This window comes from Protopterus annectens, chromosome 3.part1 (genome assembly GCF_019279795.1).
Source record: "Protopterus annectens isolate FY-2018-M chromosome 3.part1, PAN1.0, whole genome shotgun sequence".
Lineage (NCBI taxonomy): Eukaryota > Metazoa > Chordata > Ceratodontiformes > Protopteridae > Protopterus > Protopterus annectens.
This window is the reverse complement of record NC_056732.1, coordinates 1,006,769,504-1,006,792,734: the sequence shown is the minus strand read 5'-3', so window position 1 is coordinate 1,006,792,734 and position 23,231 is coordinate 1,006,769,504. Positions and strand designations below refer to the sequence as shown.

At 42.5% G+C, this 23,231-nt stretch overlaps 1 protein-coding gene across 2 annotated transcripts in view; it reads right to left on the bottom strand.

Moving 5' to 3' along the window:
• The window catches only part of ARFGEF1 (ADP ribosylation factor guanine nucleotide exchange factor 1), a 4,299,619-nt gene that overhangs the window by 2,695,584 nt on the left and 1,580,804 nt on the right, over nucleotides 1–23,231 (bottom strand). The gene's annotated exons all lie outside the window — the stretch shown is intronic.

Sequence of the window (23,231 nt, the reverse complement as noted above, 5' to 3'; positions counted from 1 at the left end):
GTTTTGTTGAGGAAGTAAGCTGTATATCTGTTGTCTGAGATTTTGAATTCTGTCTGCAGGAAACCTTCGTAATGTCTTGTATTTTTTACACCAAGTTCTTTCAACATATCAAAATAATGTTTCTGCTTTTTGTTCTTTTGAGGCAAATTGCTGTTGTTTTTGCAACGAAGTTTAAGAGATAGAAGACTTTTTAATCTAAGTTGTATCGATGAAATCTGATTGCAAATGCAAGTATTTTTTAGGTAACGAAGCAAAGAAATATTTCTCATCTATTCAATGCATTTAACCATTCATACAAACACTTCACTTTGAACATTTACTTCAATTAACTAACTATTCTATTTAATTATTCAATTTATTTAATTGTCAAATGTGTCAGTATTTAAGGGATGACGGCAGAATGACTTTGTACTCTGATGATGCCCTAACACATTAGGGTGAAAGCGCTTAGTGCCTGTGTCGTGTTTCTGTATTCCTGATTTGGTCCAGTTTTTAATAAAGAAGTTTATGTGGATACCAGGACTCAAGGTTCGCTGGAATTTTTTGGTTCTTGGTTTTATCGTTTGTGGACTACAACACTACGTTCATTTTCAGTGGCCTGATCGGATCCTGGATGTCGGTGTTTAGCGGACCAACAAGGATAGCGTTTACCACGGCTTTTCAACACTTCTATAAAGTCCAAGGACCTTCTGCAAGGATTTTTCTCAGGGGTTCGTTAAGGTACGGTTCACGCGAACATGACCTTCTACTAAAGAACTTCAACTTTAACAATTGTTCCATTTGACTGAGCTACCAACCGCAGTTGTACAGTAAACCTTGAGAACCAACCTCCCATCATCCCGGTTATTTGAACTGAACTTTATTTGAACTGAATTTTATAACAAGCATTGGTTGTGTTATTTTTTCTTTACTTTAATTATTATTATTTTTTACAAACGAACACTGGCAGTTTACATTTTTTCTTCAATTGGCGTAATTGGGTTTTTATGCCATTTAAACTCCGATGACTTATTTTGTTATTGGCGTACTTGGTTTCACACGCCTAGTGACATTCCGACTCTTTATTTTTTATTTTTAATTTTTATTTTTTCAATCTATTTTTTCTTTCATTTATTAAGACCTTGTTCTACTCACACCAGCTGACATGCAGCGATTATTACAGGAACACTTAGACATTACAAACAAACTCATTAAAGCGCTGCACGAGCAATATCACAACCAAGGAGCTGAAGTGGATGTTTTAATTACAGAGTCCCAAGAACAGCTTTTCACGCTTCATTCCACACCCAATACAAGTGTGTAGAGGCCAGTAACTAGGCAACAATTCAAGAGTCCATCGAGTCGAGGTGTGACGTCAGGGAGTGGAGGTGTGGTTGCCCCACCTCCCAACATGATGTCGAACAACAGGGAAGATCGGAACCTGACTGTACGCCAAGTGAATTTCAACAGTAATCACAACATTATGCCACACATGGACTTAAATCTTTTTCTTTCAGCACCATCTTTGAACAGGGGAAGTTATACAGCGGCTAGGGACATGGGGACTCTCAATGCCCAAATTACAGAATTTGAAAAAACCTTAAAGACATTCAAGTCCTTACAAATGGACAACGCGTTTTTAGAACGCTCCCTTGAACTGAAACAAGTTCCAAAAGGGCTACGTATTTTCAAGTTACCACACGGTTTTGTAGAAGGTACAGGAATTTTTTCTGAATTGATACAATTATTTGATAGAACTGGTTTAGATCTTTTAAGACTGATTATTCGTAACAATACAGATAAATTGAATGTATTAAAAGAGAAACTGTGTGTTTTAGATAACAGTATTAAAGCGGATTTGTTGTTTGAACAAAACAAATTCAGGATAGAAAATATTTATAGAGACATGGATAGGTTTATTAACAAAGGGTTGGATATCAAAAATAACAAAATTGAAAGAGATAGTTGTGATTATAAAAATAACAAAGTATACACCCATTTTAGGGAATACAAGAACATGCATTTTTACAATCAAAAACAAGGTACTACGAATAGGCATGATCCCATTCGTACCAATGACCATATACACAGAAGCAATGCTAACACTATTGAAGACACACAACCCGTTTTTTTAGAACAGCCAACCCTGAGAAGATCAGAGAGGTTAAGAGAACGGCAGGGCAGTTACAATCAGCACCCATACAAGGAACTACAACAATCCAGTACACAGAACCAATTCATGGCAAAGATAGACACTTTAAGCATAACCTATTCTGATTTTGATAAGAACATTTTCAACAATTTTGGTTTTCACACAGAAATAATAGGGCTTCTGACACACAGGAGAATTTCGATTTATCTGTGATAGTCCCTAACTTCAGTGATAATTCTTCTGAAGACACATTCATTAGGACAAAGTCTGACTGTTCTATAACTACCTTTTCAGGTTTTAATTTATACAATTTTACAGAACAAAAATTTGACAAGAACTTTTTGGAATTGTTCAGTAAGGGCTTTACTTTTGTACCTACGTTCAAATTAGACATTGGTAAAGTTTTGATTAATTTGAAAATGTATACTAGGCTTTTAAATCTGAAAATATTTTTTCATAACTCAGACGATGCTTTACACGATTCTAGATTTCTGACTCTTAAACGTCATAGTACTTTTATACCTCCTCAGAACTTTATGATACAGATTTTTGAAAAATTGTGCGAGACTCAAATCAGAAGAATTCTCAGTAACAAAACAACAAACAAATACAACTTGACACCTGCAGAGAATTTTTGTCTCAAAAAACTCACTAGTTCTGACAAATATAGGATCATGAAACCAGACAAGGGTGGGGGAGTGGTCATTATGCTAAGTTCTGATTATTGCAACAGGATGTCAATACTATTAGACGATAATGAAACCTATGAAAAACTTAGTAGGCATGAAGTGACAAGAGCATACACCAGGATAGATTGGTTGTTTTATGAATACCTTATGGATGGTAGAATTGATCAAAAAAATTTCAACTACATTTCGGTGGAATTTCCAATCACACCATCCATATTTGGGATTCCGAAAATTCATAAACACATTGACAATCCCCCATTCAGACCTATTGTGTCAGCCAGGGGTTCCAAGACTGAAGCATTAGCAGCCTTTATAGATTTTAAGTGCAAAAACATCTTGAACTCTTTACCATACATTCTCAAGGATTCATGGCACTGTTTAGATTTAGTTAGACAATTTGTGAACAAGTTTGATTTTAAAGTAGAATTTATTATGATCACTGTCGATGTTGTCAATCTTTTCACTGCTATTCCCCATGGAGAAGGTCTTGATATGTTTGAAGCTTGTCTCAACAAACACCGCAAAGACAATAGTTCTGAGAATCGATTGTTAACAGAAATGTTAGAACTTGTATTAGAGAACAATTTTTTATATTTTAACAACAACTACTTTAGACAAACAAAGGGAGTAGCTATGGGGGTCAGATGTGCCCCCGTTTATGCCAATTTAGTGTTAGCTTCTTGGGAAGCTGAGTTTGTATTCACTAGTCACTTTTGGAATAAGGTTTTATTGTATTTACGTTACTTGGATGACATTCTCATTTTTTTGGAGAGGTACTGAAGATGAATTTAATGATTTTTTAACTTTTATTGGACAGACCACAGGGTTTCTCAAGTTTACAAGTCATATATTTGCCAACAACGTTGAATTTTTGGATATTGTGCTTTCTTTTACCAATAACAAATTTGAGTCAAGTATATACAGGAAGAAAACATATTCAAATTCATTCCTACATTTCGACAGTTGCCATCCGATTCACCAAAAGAGAAACTTAGTTAAAGGACAAATGGTTAGGTTGTCTAGAATTGTTGGCAATGATGAGTTTTTTTACCAGGAATTGGATAAACTTAAGAATATGTTTTTGGCTAGAGGCTACCCTGGTGAATTCATTTCAAAAATTAGTAATGAAATTACAACAAAAAGGTTTACATTTTATAAACCAATTATTCATCATGGCATAAAACTAAATGACACATCAAATTTATCAATAGCTAGACATGACACCTTTATTCTTCCTTATAACGACAGTTCACAACAGATTGTTAACGCTATACATGAATTTTGGAGTAGTGTTATAGAATCAGATCTAGAACTTACGAGTATTTTAGGCAACAAACCGAAAATTACTTTCAGTAGAGGTAGAAATTTGAAAAATTTGTTTGAATACAGCACTTATACAGACTTGTTTAAGAAATCAAAGATGAGTAAATGTGGTGCTTGTCATGTCTGCAGATTTATCAAGGATGGCCCTTATCTTTCTATTGCTAATCATGTGAAGACCATCAGATGTCCAGGCCTATGTAACTGTAACTCTGTTATGGTGGTTTATGCAGCATCATGTACTGCTTGCCAAGCATTTTATATAGGAAAAACAACCAGAAAATTAAAAACACGAATTATTGAACATTTAAGTAACATTAAAAAACACAAAATGACTAGTGCCCTATATAATCATAGTATTCATTGTCCTAATTTTAAAAGATTTTTATTTTTTGTTATTGACAGAATACCTAATAAAGTGTACAATGAGGGTGATGACAAAACCACACTAGAAGCAAAAGAATGCCTTTGGCAACTTAGGCTTAATGCCACCAAATGGCCTGGTATTAATGATCAAATATCAGTTTCCAGTATACTTAAGCTTAAGTCACAATTTATTTAGAAGTATACTTTTTTACTATATACCACATTAATCATTAACTCATTAATTCATAACTCAGGTTGTCGTCCATTAATTTCTATTATGATTACCAATTTTTTCAGCATTGATCTACCAATTACAATTGACAATATTCCACCAAACAACACCTCAACATTCATAGAACACGAGACATAACTACATTAGACAACCCATTGATTCATACATTATTTCATACATTTCACATATGTTTATATATTTTTACATAACATGCATATATAACACATAGTTTTTAACATTTTACAACATATATTTTTATTCAACACATATTTACATCCATACATATAATTATTTATATATTTATATTACATTTATATTTAACTTATTTAACTTTATTACATCTATACATTTATTTATACATCTATATTTACATACATTTATATTTATATGTATATTTACATTGAACATCTATTATATATATTTTCTAACACATATATATACATATATTTTATACTCAAACATTATTTATACATTACATTATTTATACAACATTTTATATACATTTCTTAAAACTTTTTAAATCATTATCCAATTTTATATATATAACATACACATTTTTATATACATACAATTTTATATACACATTTTTAACAAACTAGGTTGTCACTCGTCAATATTTACCTTCGTAATGTCTTGTATTTTTTACACCAAGTTCTTTCAACATATCAAAATAATGCTTCTGCTTTTTGTTCTTTTGAGGCAAATTGCCATTGTTTTTGCAACGAAGTTTAAGAGATAGAAGACTTTTTAATCTAAGTTGTATCGATGAAATCTGATTGCAAATGCAAGTATTTTTTAGGTAACGAAGCAAAGAAATATTTCTCATCTATTCAATGCATTTAACCATTCATACAAACACTTCACTTTGAACATTTACTTCAATTAACTAACTATTCTATTTAATTATTCAATTTATTTAATTATTGTCAAATGTGTTAGTATTTAAGGGATGATGGCAGAATGATTTTGTACTCTGATGATGCCCTAACACATTAGGGTGAAAGCGCTTAGTGCCTGTGTCGTGTTTCTGTATTCCTGTTTTGGTCCAGTTTTTAATAAAGAAGTTTATGTGGATACCAGGACTCAAGGTTCGCTGGAATTTTTTGGTTCTTGGTTTTATCGTTTGTGGACTGCAGGAAGAGGAGCCATCATGGCGACTGTGTCTATTTCTGCACCTATAAAAGTCACAAACTGAGAGGGCGACAAGGCAGACTTCCCAATTTATCGTAATTCCTAGCCGGGTACAGAGCTGGATGGTTGAATTCCTGGCTTGTAGGCATAGGTGCCTGGTGGTGGCGGTCAGCAGCCAGTTGTCCAGGTACGGAAACACTTGGAATCCACAACTTCTCAAGTGAGCTGCCACTACTGCCATGCATTTGGTGAACACGCTGGGGGCTGTGGTGAGATCAAAGGGCATAGCACGAAATTGGTAATGACTGGCTCCCAGCCGGAAGCGTAGATGACTCCTCGATGCTCTGTCCATTTTGATGTGGTAGTACGCATCTTTGAGGTCTATGGAGCACATCCAATTGTCTTTCCTTAACAGAGGGAGTATACACTGCAGGGTTACCATTCGAAACCTGGACTTCTTTACTGATTCATTTAGTTTCCTGAGGTCCAAAATGGGCCTCCAGTCCCCTGTCCGTTTTGGCACTAAATGGAGTAAGTTCCGAATCCTATCTGGTCTGTGGGGATGGTTTGGATGACTCTCTTTGAAAGCAACTTTTGAACTTCTATGGTTGCTTGATCCCTGTGATTGGGTGGATCATCTGGGATCTTCCTGGGGGGTGTGGGGTGGAAGAAAGAAGGATATGGAGTATCCTCTGGTGACTATTCTTTGCACCCACTTGTCTTGGGTGATGTTGAGCCAAGCTTCTGGATACAAAGATAATTGACCCCTGACTGGCTCCAGAGAAGCGCAGCTGGGCCCCACATCAGGAGCGCTGACAGGGACGGCCATGAAAAGAATCGCGGCCACCCTGATTTTGCGGACCCACCCTGCCTCTAGGACGTCTACTATTAGCTCCTCCTCCCCTGCCTCTGAAGGAGGAATCACCCTGTGTGTCCGGGAAAAATCTGTGGGATTTCTGAACCAGATTTTCCCGCCTCTCTGACCCTTAAGGTATGGTCTAGAAGGGATGGTAAAATGTACTCTCATGGCAGAGACAGTTTTCCCTTCCTTTTCACACCTGGTGAGTGTATCTTTTACCTTTGGTCCAAACAAAGAGGAACCGTCGAAGGGGGCGTTGGTAAAGGTAGATTTGAAGGGCTCCGCAAAATTACAGAAGCGCATCCAGGAGCGTCTCCTAAGGGAAACCCATGAACCCACTGCACTATTCGCACCAGCTGCTGCATAGGAGACGAGCCTTATCAAGGAGTTAACAATGGAGTTTAAGGTGGACAACTGAGCAGTAACTTTCTCAGGGACTCCTTCAGTTGATGTACCTTGCAGAGTATCTCTTAGCTCCTTTAGGAGATATCTTTAAAGCCTAGCAAAATGTGTGTGGTAATTCAGAAATCTGAAGGTAAAAGCCGCTGAAGAGAAGATACCCTTCCTGTATCTATCCATCGTACGAGATTCCTTGTTCCGTGGATGGACAGATGGACAAATGTAGAAGTCTCCTCTAGTTCCTTCTTTGTGGCTGCCACCACAACCATGGCATCTACAGGCACATCTTTGGTCAAGAACTCTTTCTCTTTGGGGGGCTGAGAGAAATTTGTTGGGTCTACTAGGGACTGGTTCCATGGCATCAGGTGTTTCCCACACCTTTAGACTAACTAGGTCCAGGAGCTCATCAAAAGGTGGAGACACCCAAGAGGCTGAAGGTTGGGACCCGAAAGCCTTCAGGTACACTGACTCCTCATCAGAAAGGGTGACAGTGGGCCAACCGCCTCTCTGCTTTAGGATCTCTAAGATATCAACAAAGGAGATATCATCAGAGGATGACCTAAGTGACCCTTCTGTCTCCTCGAGGTCAGTGTCCGAGGTGATGAACTCATCCGGGGAATCTACATCCTTCCTCTTGCATGTCCTCTTCCGAGGGGGCTTCTCAGAAGGGTATTCTGGGGCGGTCTCAAGACTGGAGGCCACCCAACGGGGGCTCCTGAGGCTGCGGGTCTCTGCTGTCGAGAGAGAGAGCGAAATGGTGCTGAGACAGAGGTCTGTGCTTGAGGGGGAAGAGTATTGGTACCTTTGTGCGGAGCTGACGACCAAGACAGCACGTTCCTCATCATCTCAAATGCAGATCCCTCCGGCTCCGAGGACATCCCCGGTTCTGAGGAAACAGAGGTAGCCCTTGGCTCCAAAGCAATCGGCTCTGGATGGATGTAGGGTCCGAGCTCAACCTAGCTGATGCAGCGAGAGACAGGCTCGGTACCGAAGAGGTTCGGGTCCAAGCATCCTTGTCGGGGCCAACTAGTGAGCCGCAGCTCCTAGACACCAAGGACTGCAACAAAGGTGTCGAAGCGGAACTCAGCTCCAAGACAGCCACAAGAGGTGCTGGAACCGAGTGTTTCACAACAAGTGGCACTGAAATCTCTGACTCCGAAGGACCAACATGGCTCAAAGGAGGAACAGCAACAGGGAGAATGGCCTTAGATGGCTCCGGAACTGACTGGGTCTTAGCCAGCAACAATTCTGGTAAAGCAGACGACTTCAAATGTCTAAGCACTACTCTCTCTACATCCTCTTCTGAAAGGCTCTTGGAGGATCTGGATGACAGGTTAGGTGACCTAGATCTCTGTAAAATGGGAGATCGTAAAGTTGCGGATACCGGCAACAGCTCTATAGACCGACTCCAATGCAATTTCTCAGTAGTGGGCTCCAAAAAACTTGGGGCCAGCACTGCAGTGTCAACATCGATAACCTCGACTGGCTCCGAGGACAGTGGAGCCAAAGAGGTAGAAGCCTTATCCAATTTTTGAGTTTTCTGAGGAGGTCCAGACAAAATAGTCGGAGCAGGAGAATGTCTCTTTGCCGACTTGACCTTCTCTTTCTTTCTTGGAGAACTCTGGAGCTGAAGGAGTGACAGAAAGAACAAGTTTCCTGTAGGTGAATGGCTCCGAGGCAGTAAATGCAATTACTATGCCCATCAGTAACTGATATTTTTTGGGAGCACTTAAGGCACTTTTTAAAACCTGAAGGTTTATGATCTTTGGACTCCTTCGACATGTCTTAGTACAAATGGAAGTTCTATAAAGACAGAAAAGAGGACAAGGTCCTCTAACTTAAACGGGCCTTGCCCTTTAAGAAAACTACACACAAAACACAACCGAGGACTAGGTCCTCTAACTTAAATGGGCCTAGCCCCGCCTAAGATAACTCACACATAGACGAGCAAACAACAGAGGACTAGATCCTCTAACTTAAACGGGCCTAGCCCTGTTGAGGAAAAAACACCAAAAAGTTAAATAGAAGACTAGGTCCTCTAACGTAAATGGACCTAGCTGAGGGAGGAAAGAAGCTAATTCAGAAAATACCACAAATTGTAAATTTTAAACAGCAGGCAAAAAACTAGCCTAAAATTGTAAACAACACTGTACACAATATACTATTCTATTGAAAAATAGAAAAAACAAGGTCCTAACACAAACACAGACCTATGCTAAAGGAAACTATGTCAAAAACTAGCACACAGAAAGGATACCACTCGGAGAACAACAAACGGGCCTAGAATGGCCAACAAGTTCTTAGCAATAACTACGGAAATTTAGCAAAAACACACTACTATTTACTACCTACGAAAAACTATTACTAAGACTAAGTGAACTAAGCTATCCTGTAAGCAGAAATATCAATAAGACTATAATAATAAAAAACATGCAACTTAGTTACGGCCAAACAAGAAGCACTTCTGATCTCGTAGACGTGGCAAACGAGATCTAGGGATTCTTACTAGTGCACTATGGGATACCTATTTGCCACGAGCCAACTAAGAGTCTTTGAGCTTTGTAATCGGCTCCGAACCCATATGTAAGAATGAAGGCAAGATAGGACTACAGAACATCTGACACACACACACACACACATATATATATATATATATATATTTATAAATACACACACACACACACACACACACATATAAATATTTTTATATATATATACACACACACACACACACACACACACACACACACACACACACACACACACACACACACACACACACATATATTCAAGCCAAAAGCTTGGACTACTTCATATGGTATCGCTATGCACTGCTGTATGGAATGTCTTTTTTATAGGCTTGCAGGACCCATAATGAGAAGTTATGTACCTACCATAACGTTCCATGTTAGTTGTCTTCTCTCGCCTTCTTTCTTGCTTGATGGGTTCGGAGCCGATCCTCGGCTCCGACTCAGCACTTGCTAAGCTCGAGAGTCACTTTTACCAGCTCGAGGCAGCCCCATATCCCATGATGCAAGGCGGTAAGTACCCAGATCTCGTTTGTACCTATAGGGAAAAACACCTAGCACAAAAAAAAAAAAAAAAAACTTTCCACTGAGGAAAGAAAGCAATTAGCCTAAAGGAAGGGCTGTAATGGGAACCAGGTAACTAACTGGTGCCTAAAGAAGCAATCTTCCAAACAAGGGAGATCAAGGTCTGTCCAGGCAAGGGGTAGGAGGGAGGTCGCAGAAAGAAGAGAGAAGACAACTAACATGGAACGTTATGGTAGGTACATAACTTCTCAAAGTTAAGTTGTCAATCTCGCCTTCATTCTTGCTTGATGGGACCGCGTCCCTAGCACCTCTATCCTGGGTGGCTCAATGGAACAGACTCTTGAGAACCGTAGAACCAAAACTGGCTCTATCCCTGGAGGCCAAATCCAATTTGTAATGAGAAACAAAGGTATGAGGAGTGGCCCAAGTGGCTGCTGCACAAATAGTGTCTAAAGGGAGTCTAGCCTGAAAGGTTGTGGAAGTGGCTAAACTTCTGGTGGAATGCGCTTTTGGTTTTGAGCACAGCTGTTTGCCCCTGAGCTGATAGATTTTGGAGATGGTGGAAGAAAGCCATCTAGATAAGGTCACTTTGGAAACAGGAAGGCCTTTCTTATTTACAGCATAAGAAAGAAAGAGCTGATCGGATTTCCTGAATTGTTTTGTTCTGTCCAAATAATATCTGAGTTGGCGGTGAACATCAAGATAATGTAATATTTGTTCCGATCTGTTGGAGTAATTAGGGAAAAATACAGGGAGATCAATAGATTTGTTCAAATTAGTTTTCGAAGCAACCTTGGGCAAAAAGGATTTGGAAGACCAAATAAGGGGGACGAACAGAGAGAGCATGAAGTTCTGACACTCTCCTGGCCGAGGTAATAGCGACAAGGAAGAGTGTTTCCATGAAAGAAATTTCAGTGAACACGAAACAGCTGGCTCGAAGGGAGGAAGAATTAAGGATGTCAGCACTAGATTTAGGTCCCATTGAGGAGGAGGACTCCTGACAGGAGGTTTAAGGAGAAAAATCCCTTTTAGAAAAGCTCTACAAAGCCTGTGGGACATAATGTTGTGATCTGCAAACCCGACATGAAAGTTCGAGATAGCAGCCAACTGAACTTTGACCGTGGAAGATGAAGAGCCAGTGAAAGATTTCGCTAAAAATCCAAAACTGCATGAACAGGGGCAGTAAAGGGATCTATATTCTTTGATTTTGCCCAAAAAGAGAAGCGTTTCAACTTGCTGGTATAAATCCTTCTAGTAGAGGATTTAAGGGAAGCAACTATGATATCTAACGGGTTATAGATCATAGGAAGCCTGGCTAAGGAAGGAAGTGGAGCAACCAAGCTGTGAGGTTGAGAGAAGGAATGGACCGATGCAGGTGACCCGATTGGTGGATCAGAAGGTCTGGCACTGGGTCCAGATGCCACGGCTGCACCAATAGGTGACGATGGAGGAACGGAAACCAAATTTGTCAAGGCCAATAGGGGGCAATGAGAATCATTTTGGCTCTCAAAACGGTGGCTTTCTGGAGTACTTGTGGAATCAATGGAAAGGGAGGAAAGGCATAAAGAAGTCCCTGGGGCCAATCCTGGGTAAGAGCGTCTCTGGGGGGATGGCCTGGCAGTGGGAAGAAAGAGAAGAAGTCTGGGCATTTGTTGTTTTGGGGAGTAGCAAAAAGATCGCAACATGGGCGGCCCCATTCTAGAAAAATCTCCTCCACTATAGATTGTTTGAGAGACCACTCGTGAGGCATGAGAATAGCTCTGCTCAATCTGTCCGCTAAAATGTTGGTTTTCCCAGGGATATGCGTTGCTACCAGAAACCGATGAGAGGAGATCGCCCATTGCCAAAGTCTGAGAGCTTCTCGACACAAGGGGTAGGACTTGGTTCCGCCCTGTTTGTTGATATACCATACTACAGACATGTTGTCCGTGTGAACTGCAATTGTTCCCAAGGGAAGAAAGTCGTTGAGGGCTTGCAACGTTAAAAGCACTGCTCTCATCTCTAGGACATTTATGTGCAGGTGGTATTCGAACGGTTGCCACGTCCCATGAACCATCCTGCCCTGATAATGACCCCCCCCACCCGATCAGGGAGGCGTCCGTAGTGACTGTGGCTACAGGGGCCGGGGATACAAAGGGTCTGCCCTGATGAATCTGGGGAGAAGATATCCACCAGGATAGGTGGTTTTTGCAAGCTTGTGTCACCAGGATTTGGTGACGCATGGAAAGTTGTTGGAAAGACCACTGGGTGAACAACATCCATTGAAGAAGACTCATGTAGAAGCGGGCCAAGGGAAGAAGAGTAATGGCCACTGCCATGAGGCCCAACACTTTCAGGACCAGTCTGGCTTGCATCTTTTTGCTGGCAAGGATGATCCGCACGTGACTTTGGATATCTGAGATTCTTTGGTCTGTGAGGGTTGCTGACATCCAAACAGTGTCTAAATTTGCGCCTATGAAAGTAATAGACTGGCAGGGCAACAAGGAGGATTTTTCGTAGTTGATCGAAATTCCTAACTGAGTGCAGAGATTTAGGGTGTAATCCCTGGCTTGGAGAAGTTGATGCCTGGTGGTGGCTGAAAGGAGCCAGTCGTCGAGATACAGAAACACCTGGAATCCTTGGCGTCTCAGGTGAGCCGTGGCCACTGCCATACATTTGGTGAACACTCTGGGGGCTGTAGTGAGACCAAAGGACAGGGCTCTGAATTGAAAATGACTGGACCCCAGCCGAAAGCGGAGAAACCTTCTGGGCGTCTGTGAATTTTTATGTGATAGCACGCATCCTGAAGGTCTATTGAGCACATCCAGTTGTCTTTGCCCAGGAAGGGCAAAATTGATTGAAGTGTGACCATTCGAATCTCGTCTTTTCACAGACTTGTTGAGTCTGCTGAGGTCCAGTATTGGTCTCCAATCTCCCATCTTTTTGGGGACCAAAAAGAACCTTGAGTAGATTCCGGGCTCTGAATGGTCTGTTGTAACTGGCTGAATGGCTCTTTTGTGTAGAAGCTTTGATACTTCTAACTGCGATTTCCCTTAGACCGGGTGGCACATCTGGAAGGGAATTTTGTGAGTGAAGGGACTTTCCTCGAAAGGAATTTTGTAACCCTCGGATATGATCGACTGTACCCATCTGTCTTGTGAGAGGAACGCCAGGCTTGTGGGTACAGCGATAATCTTCCCCCCGACTGCCTCCAAGGATGGACAGTCGGGCAACACCTCAGGGATGCTGGAAGGGCTTGTCAGAGAGAGACTCTCTGCTTCCCTGGTTTTGTGGACCCCCTCTGCCTCTAGGGCGGCGTCTGTTATTATTACCCCTCTGCCTCTAGAGGTAAACTGACCACGTGTATCCGGCGTGACTCCTTGGGATTTGTGGAACCACATCTTTCCACCCTTCTGTCCTTTGGGGTAAGGTCTAGAAGGGGTGGAAAAACGGACCCCTACGGCAGAAAGAGTCTTGCCGTCCTGCTCACACCTGGTCAATGTATCCTTCACTTGAGGACCAAACAAAGTTGACCCATCAAAGGGAGAGTTTGTGAAGGACGCCTTGAAGGGATCTGCAAAATTACAGAGCCGCATCCAGGATTGACGTCTCAGAGCCACTCCTGTACCTGCAGCTCTACTCGCTCCATCTGCTGCATACGAAATCAGCCGCATGGAGGAGTTGGTTATGGAGTTGAGGATTCCCAGCTGAGAAGCAATCTTGTCTTGTGCCCCCGGAGCTGCAGGATCCTGTACTACTTCACCTAGTTCCTTAAGGATGTCCCTTTGGAGTCTGGTGAAGTGACACAAATAATTCAGCGAACGCATGGCAAAGGTCGCTGAGGAGAACATCCGCTTACCATACCTGTCCATGGTCCTGGAATCCTTGTTAGGAGGATGGACTGGTACGGAAGGATCTGCAAGTTCTTTTTTAGTGGTGGCCGCCACCACCATGGCATCAACAGGGACACCTTTTGTAAGGAATTGCTGTTCGGAAGGGGCTGTAATAAATTTAGAAGGCCTCCTGGGAACTGGCTCTACGGAATCAGGAGAAGCCCAAGCCTTTTGACCGATTACCTGCATGAGGAGGTCAAAAGGCGGAGACACCCAGGAGGTGGAGGGTCGAGAACCAAACGCCTCTAGGTATACCGACTCATCATCGGAGGGATTTATGGCGGGCCAGTTTCCCCTCTGTTTCAGGAGTTCTAGGATGTCTGAAAAGGAGACATCCTCAGAGGGGGATCTTGGGGACCCCTCCGACTCATCTAAGTCGGTATCCAAAGTAGTAGATTCAGGGGAGTCCAGGTGCTTCCTCTTACAAGTCCTCTTGCACGGAGGATCTCCTGACGGGTCAGGAGAATCCTCGGAAGAGGGGGTTCCTCCCAGTGGGGAAACCTGAGGCGGTGGATCTCTCGGTCCGGGAGCAAGAGAGCGGGAAGAGATATCAACAGGCACCGTAGAGGGAGGAGCTAAAGGAATAGACTGCTGACTGAGCCCAGGGGCCAGCACACTCCTCATCACCTCGAAGGCTCCCCTCCCAGGGAGATCCGAGAGAACCCGTTCCGAAGAAACTGGGACTCCCGGGCCCACCGAAAGGGAAGGCTCCGAGGCCGATGTCAGAGCCGAGCTCACCAAGGCCGAAGCTCCAAGGGGAAGAGCGGGGTCGGACAAGGGTCCGATGCCACTCACCCCCCTCGGAGCAGACCAGGAAGCCCGGCCACCGAATCCCTCCAAGGAAGGTCCCGAGGAGGAGATAAGAGTAGATGCTGAAGGCACAGAAGGGGGGGGTAATCTGGCCCTCAGCCATAGCAGTAACTATTCCCGTAGACTCCAGCTCCAAACTCTGGGGTAGAGTCGAAGGAGGAACTTGAAGAGGGTGTGGACTAATAGTCGTCTGTTGAGACGGACTATGTAGCATTTGGGCTAGTGCCTGTGATTTTAACAATCTGCTTACCACCCTCTCTAAATCATGGTCTGACAACCTGGAAGACCTAGATGATCGGCTCCGATGGCTCCGCTCCAAAAGAAGAGGTGAGGCCGGAGCCGACAGTATCGGTTCCAAAGAGGGAGACCTGGACCTCTTCCTCGAAGGAACCATCGGAGCCGAAGAAACCACGGATCCAGACGGAGCCGATAACTTATCGGCTCCGAGTGTAGGTATAGATGTATCGGCTCCAGCCGGAGCTGATACAGGCAAGGAAATCATGGTGTCGGAGCCGGTCGGCACCGACACCGAAGCCCGAGCCACATGGATGTCGGAGCCAGTCAGAGCCGACACCAAAGTGACCTTCAAAGTATCGGCACCGATAGCCATCGGTGCCGAAGATTTCTCCACGATAAAATCGGCTCCAGCCGGAGCTGATCTCGACTCAGAGCCAAGGCCGAAGGCTTAGGTACAGAAACCTGGGCCTTGGTAGTCTTAGAGGGCTTACCCGGAGCCGATTTTGCCGGGGAGCCCTCCGGTTTAAGAAGTCCTCTTAAAATAAGTTTATTTCTCCTTTCCTGCAGGACTCTCTGGCTAAAAGAGTGACAAATTGCACAGGAGTCCTGCAGGTGGAGAGGTCCCAGGCAGTATATACAAGAAGTGTGACCATCTATCAGAGACATCTTCTAACAGCACGAGTCACACTTCTTGAAGCCTAAGACCCTCTGTTCTTTGGACATAGTGCTATCCAAAACACAAACACACACGCAGTCCCGAATCAGAACAATTACGTTAAAGGTATAACTAAAAACACACACACACACACACACACACACACCCTAACAGTAGGGGGGATGGGAGGGAATGAAGGCCTGACTAAAAATATAAACAAGGGAAAGGTAAATTTAGTCAGAAAAACCCTTATAAGTATGGTAACAATAAAGGAAAACTATTGAAAGAGAAAAAAATTTGGAATGGGGTGACTAAATGTATAATAATAAACACTTACCAGGAGCTGGTAAAAGGATTACCTCATCAGCGAAGCGGCAAACGAGATCTGGATACTTACCGCCTTGCATCATGGGATATGGGGCTGCCTCGAGCTGGTAAAAGTGACTCTCGAGCTTAGCAAGTGCCGAGTCGGAGCCGAGGATCGGCTCCGAACCCATCAAGCAAGAATGAAGGCGAGATTGACAACTTAACATCAACAGGTTACAAAGGTGTCTTAGCTTCACTAGCAATGGCCAAAACAGGGGGTGCCCTTGGAGCTTAGAGTTTACATATTTTTCTTTTTAACTGGCACAAATCCAACTTAAAATATCTCATTTGCAGGACACTCTAGGACAATTACTTAATTTACACACTTGTGCTAATAAACAACTACCTTAAAGCTTTGCAATAAAATGAATTAGATCTAAAAGCTGTAAACAGGCATCATGCCATTCATTAACTGTTTTCTTTTTCACTCCTCTAACATAGTAGCAAGACATGGCTAGCCAATCAGTTTCCTGTTACTATATGAGGTAAGAATAGAGGATCTGTTTCTCTGAGAAAACTCCTTCAGTATATTCCCAATAATCTCTAGCCATTTGACTGGAGACATCAGCAGAAGCAGATGCTCTAATATTTAGGGATGGGTTTTCTATTGCTAGCAATTTTATTTTGATAAACATTGATAAAATACCAAATACATATGTGGGCAGCATCAACAGTAGACACTGCCAAGAGCAGTAACTTGTTCTTTTTAATTTATTCATTTATTACAGTAATTAGGACTGGGGAGAGCAGTAAACGTTGTTAAGCTGAAAAGTTATTCTGGCCATTATTTCCATTCCTTTTTTAAACACTCAAACTAACAATGTATGTAGAGATTGGTTGCCTCTTTTTTTTTGGGGGGGGGGGGTATGTGAAAAGGAAAGTTACACAATCTGCATTAAAAAGATGTGTGTCTGGCAGCAAAACTATTTAAATACGTTGTGTTCATTCACATTCATCAGTTAGCAATCAAAGAAGTATGCTGGCAGTGACCATTTCCTGGAGGGGGGTTGACTGTGTGCAAAAGGACAGAACAGTTACCTAATCACTGGTGAATGGTCATGGATATGATTTATCAGGAACCAGTGTCTGTGCTTCTGAAAACAGCAAACTAAAATACATTACTGGTGCCAATACATCACTTTGTTCACAATAAGACATCAGAACTTTACAAAAAAATGTTACTTTTTTGAGGGGCAGGCTATATATTAAGGAAAAAAGAAATCATGTGATCACTGTTAAGCAATCACTGATCTGCCTTGTTTGGAAGGCAGTGTATGAGTTTAAGATAAATAAGCTGAAATACGTTATTGAAGCCAACATTTCTCTCACCTTCATTACAATCAAATGTTAAATGTATACAAAGGAGGAGAATATTTCTGTGTGTAGTGGGGTAAGTGGCATTCTGTGTAAAAGCAACAAGCAGTTACAAGGTCTTTGTTAAGTGATCAGCAATATGGCTTGCTGGGGGCACTGTGTGTGTGACTCACATCAACAAGAATTTAACACATTACTGGACCTATCGTGTCTTTCAATTTCTTCATCATCAGACATTAGAAGTGTACATAGAAGTATTCCTGCCAGAGCATGGAACTTGCAATGAATGATTGAGCATCGCTCCCTCTCCTTCCAAGACTAAAACTGAAATTTTAATACAACAAGACTGAAACTCTCTTTACAGATTCATCTATGAGATTCTAGTGGTGGCAGTGTTTTATTAATTCTGTTTCTACAGTGAAATAAAAAGTAAAGATGATAAATGGTGAATCTAGCTGTGCAGAGCTGTCATAAGTCCCAGGCTGAGGAGGACACTCTTGGAAATAACACTCAGAAGTTTCTGCCTAAAAAAGATGATCGGCAAGAAAAATGAAGGAAAAAAAGAAGGAATATTCAAGCAAGTGTCAGAACTATACTAGATTAATACTAATGTATTGGACTATATTAAAAACAGCAAACAAAAGAATGGAAGAAATAAAAGCAGCCTTGAGTTTTCAATATGACCAGACTGTAGACTTGAAGGAAGACATGAAGGTGGTGAAACAGAGAATAACCACCTTGGAATTAAAATTTAAATTTTTAGAAGCAAACCTTGTAGACAGAAAAAAAAAAAAACTTCTCAGTTATTTCTGAAAAGGCAGAGATGGTAAATTTTGTGGAATTCATGAAAGATATACTGGTGGAATGAACTAGTTTTCTGAAAGAAGAGAGAGGGATTAAGAGCCCATAGGTTCCTTCTCCTACAATCACTTGGGGCAAAGCCTCCTAGGCCTCTTCTGGTTCAAATCCATACCTGCAAACTTAAGGAAAGGAATTTATTAAAAGTGCGAGCTCCCAGAAGAGAAACAACAGTGACAAAAATAAGAGAGTTGTGTGATTCAGAATTTTTTTTTTTTTTTTTGCAGAAATAAGCTAAGGTACACAAATTTTGCTTTAGTAATGCAATTAATGTATGCAGTAGAGGAAATTTTAAATTTCAGTTCTTGTATCCTGTATGTTTCAAAGTGAACCTTTCTTGAAGAACAGTTACATCTAGAGAGAGAGAGACCTATTTGGCATAATGGTTGAGTTCTTCGCCTCCCATGTAGAAAGTACAAGGTCCCATCCGGACCTCTGGCCAATGCCTGTTTGGAGTTTGTATGTTCTCCCTGTATCTCTGTGGGGTTCCTCCCACCTCCAAAAAAACATGCTGAGTGTTTCAATCTAATTCGCCAATGAATGTAGCTGTGGGCAGCAGCACAGACTCTACATGGTATCCTATAGGGGAAGAGCTGTACAGACCAACCACTTTAAGCATTTACTGTGGTGCACAGTATCCTCAAGGCAGGAGAACATGGATCACAGACTACATGAGATGGCAGGGGTTAGACACTCGGTGTAAAATACAGCTCTAGGTGATTCGGTCATGATGACCAATATCTGCAAAATGGGCATGGGCAGTTATGGGTGACAAGAGGGTTGACGACCAGACCTACTCCAACCTATAGCAGGGACCCATGTTAATGGTGGAAGGGGTGGATGTGTCACAGCAGCCCAGGTCAATAAGCTACAGGCTGGCCAGTGTCTAGTTGCTCTGTTGAACGAAAGCTGGACATAAAACCAATCAACCTGCCAAACATGAACTGAGAATTGATACACAGTGTAGGTTCACTGACAGGACGCAGCTTGGAAATGGATGACATGATGATACTGAGGATGCTGGACATCCTATGTATCCAAGAGACAAGATGGAAGGGCAGTGCAGTGAAGCCAATTAGCTTGGGATCCAGAATCTACTACTCAGGAGGAGGACAGGCGAAAAATAGTGTGCGAATTGTGGTGAGAGACAGGCTTCAGAAGACAATAAAAGATATCATCAAAATTAATGGCAGACTCATTGTAATCAGACTCCAGTGTAATGATAGTATTCATAATCTCAGCCTATGCCCCACAGCAGAGTTGTGATAGTGAGGAAAAGAGGGCATTCAGACAGCAGTTGCAGGACCTACTATATAAAGCAAGACATTATGAATTAGTATTGATAATGGGTAACTTAAATGCACATTTCAGGACAGACAGAACAGGATATGAAGATTACCTGGGTCTACATGGGTGGGGAAACAGGAGTTAAGGAAGAGAGGCCATCCTAGACTTCTATCTGTCAAATGGCTTGACAGTAGCCAACACATGGTTCAGAAAGACAGACAGTCACAAGATCATATACAAGAGTGGCCAACACGCAATTTAGGCAAACTTCCTCCTAGTAAGGACAGGGCACTGGGGTAGAATCAATATTTGCGAAGTCATCCCCAGTTAAAGTTGGCCCCAAGCATAAACCACTGGTTGCCACAATCAGCTGCAAGTACTGGTCAGAGAAGGCTCTAAGGTCAACACAGACCAGGATGAAGACCTGGAAGTTGAATGGAGAGAAAGTACAAAAGTTCAAGGAATCACTCAGGGCTCAATCACCCCAAGAAGAGGTGGAAATAGGTGGAGTTGAAAAAGAATGTCAGTGCCGCAAAACAGCATGTGTGAGGACTACAGAACTGATATGCGGCCAAGCCAGGTAAGGAAATAAGCTACATAAGGAAAGCTGGTGGTGGAATGCAGAAGTCCACGAAGGCAAGAAAAGAAGGAAGGCATGCAGGAAAACGCGGGAGGTAGAAAAGACTGACCAGGCTAGGAAGGAATACTGGTTGGTTAACAAAGAAGCTAAGAAAGCAGTTGCTGTAGTAAAGAACAGGGCATCAGAAGCACTGTACCAGCTTCTGGAAAGTGACCCAGTAGATGGCAGGTTGCAAGGCAAAGACAGAATGATAAAGACAGTCGGTTAGACACCCTTCATAAGGGATGCCAACAACAACCTGTTCACCAGTTTACAAGACATTAAAGACAGATTGTACTGCTCCAGAAACAGCCTAAGATGAGAGAAGAAGAGGAGCCCACCCTACAAAAGTAAGAATAGCACTAACAAAAATGAAGTCAGGGGAAAGCAGCAGGCTCAGACGAGGTCAAAGCAGATATGATAAAGATGCTGGGTGAGATAGGGGAGAAATGGCTCCTGAGAGTACTCATAGCACTGTGGAGAGAAATACTTACCCAGATGACTGGAGAGTAAGCATAATTGTGCCAGTGTAGAAGAACAAAGGGAACATGCACAACTGTGGGGAGTACAGAGGCATCAAACTCCTAAAACACTGCATGAAAGTTATGGAGAGGGTGATTGACAAACTGATATACAGAGTACTAGAATGTAAGATGGGAGATGAGCAGTTTGGATTCAGATCAGGATGCAGCACAACTGACCTGATGTTTGCAGTCAGACAGCAAGTTGAGAAGAAGCTAGAGATGAGGAAAGAGTCCAAATGGGCATTCCTACACTTGAAGAAAGCACATGACAAGGTCCCAAGAAAGCTACTTTGGGCAGTCCTGAGGCAGTTTGAAGTCCCAGAAACATTGGTAAAATTAGTGCTGGGTATGTACAAGGACCCAATGACTAAAGTATGAACAGTGTTTGGTCTTACAGAGGGGTTCCTACTGCAAGTGGGTGTGCACCAGAGTTCAGCTCTGAGCCCACTGCTGATCATATTGGTGATGAACTGCATTAGCAAACAGGTTGGAGGGGACAGATCAACAAAGTTGCTGTATGCAGATGATGTGGCATTACAGGCAGAATCTGAGCAAGAACATTAGCAAAAGATAGGGGAATGCAATGCAAAACTGAAGGCACCTGGGATGCAACTAAGCACAGATAAGATAGTGGTAAGGGCAGCAAATTGGGGGAATCAGAAGAAGCTGAGAAATGAGATAGAAGTGAAGATAGTGGAACAAGTTAACAGCTTCACGTATCTGGGAGGGATGGTTGAGGAGTATGAATGAAGAGGTCAATGCTAGAATCAGAGGGGCAGCAACCAAATGGCACAGAGTCTCAGGCATAGTGTATGACAGAAGGATGTCAAAGAAGCTGAAAAATAAGGTGTACAAGACAGTGGTGTGACCAGTACTACTGTATGGTACAGAAACATGGGCAGTAAAGGTAGAGCAGATGAGGAATCTGGAGGTGATGCAAATGAAGTGCCTGAGAATTGTTGTAGGATGCACACTGTGGGAAAATCATTGAAATGAGGACATAACAGCAAAAGCCACAGTAGCTCCAACTGCAGAAAAGATCAAAGAGAACAGACTACTGTGGTTTGGACATGTGCAGAAAAGCAGGAGACAATCTTGTGAAGAAAATTTGGGACAGACAGGAAGAAGGTAAGAGGAAACTACAACACCTGGCAAAGAGGTGGATAGACTGTGTGAGAGAAGATCTGCAACAGTCAGGCATGAGTGTCGAAAAAGGCAGGAGTGTGGCACTGAATCGACAGAGATGGGAACAGTTAACATGATACCCTGACCCCATGCAGAAAATAGGAAAAAGGGGGCTGATGATGATGCTGACTCACATCTAATTCTCCTGGAGATGCAGAGGCTAAACTCAATCCACTACAACATAAGGGAGGTGAGTGCAGGTACTGCAGAAGATGACTCTCTAATGAATCAAGGCAACTGAGAAGGGAAACGTTACAGTTATGTACTCACTATAAGGCACGAGTAAAACCATGTGCCCTCTTCTTCTGGGGTCAGACTTTGAATGGATCGCTGAAACAGTAGCTCCTTTAGAATGGATGGAGGAAGTTTCTCTTGTGGTTATGGTGGGAAGGGAATCTCTAGAAATGGACAGCTTTTCCAGAAATGGATGGCAGAGGCCTTCAATATCACCTGCAGATCCACTTGTCCTGTGTTATGTCTTCCCAATGGTGGCAGGAGGAGGAGGAGGACAGTCTTCCTGCCAGGTGAAGAGGGCTGGAGAGATTAAGGTGGTGTTTGACGGAGTTACTGGGAATAATCACATCTGCTACCTGGATGGGGCAGGATCCCTGAATCCCTCAGGTCTGGGACACTGTTTGGCTTGCTACTTTGTTGTCCGGGTCTTTTCCAATTGGGCTGTCTTGTTTTCTCATGTTTAGGAAACAGACAAAACTCAGAAGAATAGTTCCTCTTGTATCTGAGAGTGGTGGGTGGGCAAAATTATTTAAAAGATTTCATCTGTTTCCCTTTATTGTTGAGTCTCTCAAACAATTGCTCAGCTAAGAATCCAAAAAGGAACTCCTTGTCCAAGGGGGCCATCAGGGTGTTCAGATTTTACATGGTCAGAGAGATGATGTGTCCTCAGTAGAGCATGACTCTTAGTTACTAACTCCAAGGCAGCCATGCTACATGATGCATCTTAAACACTGTATCCACATTTGAGAGAGTGAAAGGATATTTGCAGGATGGCTTTAAACAGGTCCTGGATATTCCCCCCGAAGCTCATAGATACCAGTGCTGGGTCCATCATTGGGTTTTTATAGAGGTGCTTATGGGATTCCAGTACCCTATAGAAGCAGTCAAACTTCTTAGAAGCAGGGGAAAGGGAGTCAGGGTGCAATGATGTCTTCAAACTCATTCTGGGTTTGGGTGCTCTAGTCTTGGGTGAAATGAGGGCGTCAGGTCATTGGCAGGTGGCAGCAATCTCTATCAGGTTCCCATGGACAACCTCCTTTACAATAACCAAGGGGATACCGCCCTTATCCTTGTCATTATTTCTCAGACA